Source organism: Meriones unguiculatus, chromosome 5 (genome assembly GCF_030254825.1).
Source record: "Meriones unguiculatus strain TT.TT164.6M chromosome 5, Bangor_MerUng_6.1, whole genome shotgun sequence".
NCBI lineage: Eukaryota > Metazoa > Chordata > Mammalia > Rodentia > Muridae > Meriones > Meriones unguiculatus.
Genome location: NC_083353.1, coordinates 1,646,627 through 1,649,459, shown reverse-complemented (window position 1 = coordinate 1,649,459; position 2,833 = coordinate 1,646,627).

Sequence of the window (2,833 nt, the reverse complement as noted above, 5' to 3'; positions counted from 1 at the left end):
CCAACTTACTCCCTCTGTCCCTGTCCTCAACGTGCAGTAAAATACGAACCCCAAAGGGACGGTGTAGGCACTGGGGTCGGCGTCCACAGCCAGGGTCCGCTGTGAACACAGCTTCCGTCCAGGCACCGCAGCCCTACCGCACCCGGGCGCTCTCTGGTTAAGCACTAGCCTACAGAAGCTTTCCCTTCAAGCTTCAACATACTTGCTTGGTGGGCAGGGAGTCCTTCAAGAGGGTGAGCGGTGGAAGGGGGAAGGAGAGCCGAGTGGGCGTCAGAGCAAGACCGTGGCGTGGAGAGAGGGCCTGTGCGGCACGAAGCACCCTGAAAAGCCTCCTGTCGCTCATGTTACTTTCATTTAACCTCAGTTTGTAATAGTAACAGATTCTCAGGCAGTTGTTTGCCCACTGTACCACTGACTTCTCTAGTGGCAAAGCATGCAGCAGAGGCAAGGCAAGGAAGAAAAGATTTCTTTCAGCTCACGCAGTCCATCTTGGTGGGAAGGCGTAGCTGCAGAAGCGAGGCAGCGGTCTCACTGAGGTCTCTCTCTCACTCTACTACGGCCTCAGACCCCAGCCCAAGGACTGTAGTCACCCACATTCAGGATGCGTCTTCCCTCCTTAGTTAAACCCTCGAAATTTCCCTGTCAGATGCCCAGAGGGATGTACAGTAGGGGTGACTCTAAATCCCATCAAGGTGACAATTATCCCACATCACCCCCACTGTTAACCTGGCACATAAACTCATCCACCCTGGTCTCTAAAGCTGTATGCTCAGCTCGCAAAGCGAATGTGTTTACTCCATCTTTAGAAGTTGCTAAAGTCTTCACAGTTCCACAGTTGCTCAATAGTGTGGAGATTCAGACAAACTCTTAACTACTTTTAAATTTTACATACTTATTTTTCTTTCTGGTTTTTCGAGACAGGGTTTCTCTGTGTAGCCCTGGCTGTCCTGGACTCACTCTGTAGACCAGCTGGCCTTGAACACAGAGAGATCCACCTGCCTCTGCCTCCTGAGTGCTGGGATTAAAGGTGTGAGCCACCATCCCATGCTTTTGATACACGGTGGCACAGAATAAGTTTTCCCATTCCAAAAGGGATGCATGAGACATAACAAGGCAAGACTGGACCAAAGCAAGACTAAAACTGAGGAAGGTAAATACAAATCCTGCAGCTCCAGCATCTGGGACCAGGAATCCAGGCAGGGCTATCCAGGTGCCATCGGGCTCGAGCAGCTCTGTCCCTTCCTTCTGCTGCTTGCAGAACATGTAAGCATCTATCCTGGCCTAACTCCATGTTGTGCTTTCTTCAGAAGGCGTTAATGGCCTTTGCATCTCCATTACGTTAGCTTTACCCTCACAGTTTCCTGCAATGGCTTCTCAGGGCTGCCTTGCAGAGGACTCAAACCTGCTATACATGTCCTGGCCTTAACAACTTTCTAGACCCTTGGTGCAGACCTCTATGACCCCACAGCGCTTGCGCTTGGCGTGCCTGTAAAGCCGGTGCTGTACGCTGCTGTTGCAGCGTTCCGTTGTCAGCAGCTGTCCTTAGGGAACTCTCATGGGTCCTCAGCTCAGGCCCTCTCCTGTCAAGGGAATTTGCATTTTCACCAGTTGGAGAGTCTGAGGGGTGGGCTTGCCTTCTGAGCCCATTTTCTGTTGTCCCAGTACAAAATGCCATGTCTCTCTTTAATGGCTTTAACCTCCCAAGCAGTTGCAGCTGCTTTTAAGTTTCAACTTAAAGCATTTAAGTTTTGAACTCATTCTCTTTGAAAACCCGCACTCTCTTCATAGCTTTGCTCTATGTGCTGCTGTCTCCCACTGCAGCCCAGCACTGGATCAATGAGCAGGAACCATGCTACGCCTGAGTGCTGGCCTGCTGTTTTAATTACTTCCCTATTGCAGTGATAAGACACCACAACCAAGGCAATGTATAGAAGATTTTATTTGGGGCTCATGGTTACAGAGAGTTAGAGTCCATGACCATCATGGTGGGGTGCACAGCAGCAAGCAGACAGTAGGGGTGCTGGAGCAGCAGCAGGAAGCTCACACCCAGATCCACAAATGGGAAAAAGCAGAGAACACTGGGAATGATGCAAATCTTTTGAAACCTCAAAGCCCACCCCCAGTGCCATGCCTCCTCTAACAAGGCCACACCTCCTAATCCTTCCCAAACAGTTCCACCAACCAAGAATGCACTATTCAAACATATTAGCCTACGGGGGCCATTTTCATTCAAACCACCAACCACATCTGCCATGATATTTCCTCTGCCAAACAGATTAGACCACTACTTCTAAGTCCAGTCACTCAAATTCTCAGGACATGGGCAGAATAAATTCAGATTCTTTTCCAGAACATAAAATGAATTGCTTCTAGCCTATTTCCTCATAAAGTCCTTGTCCTTCTCTGACTTCATGTGCTGGGCTTCATGTGCTGGGCTTCAACTGTCCATATATCTCTCAGCATTCTGGTTTTCCATCAAAGTGGCCCATCATAAACTCTTCTTATGCCATTCTAGAGTTAAAACCCCTTCCACACTCCTCGCACAAACCAGTTGCAGAGGCCCAAGAACCACATGGTCAGGTTTATAGTAACAACCACACTCCTGGTACCAATTTTCTGCATTAGCTACTTCTTCATTGCTATGACAAAGTAGCTGGTAGATGAACCTTAAGGAAGAACGAGTTTATTTTGATTCATGACTGGAGATTGCAATCCAGTAGGGCAAGGAAAGCATGGTGGTGGCAGGCCTTGGAGATGGTGCTGGTTAAATTTTCTAGATTATTCTAAGTCCAGTCAAGTTGGCAGTCAAAGTTAACCATCACCTAATTACCCA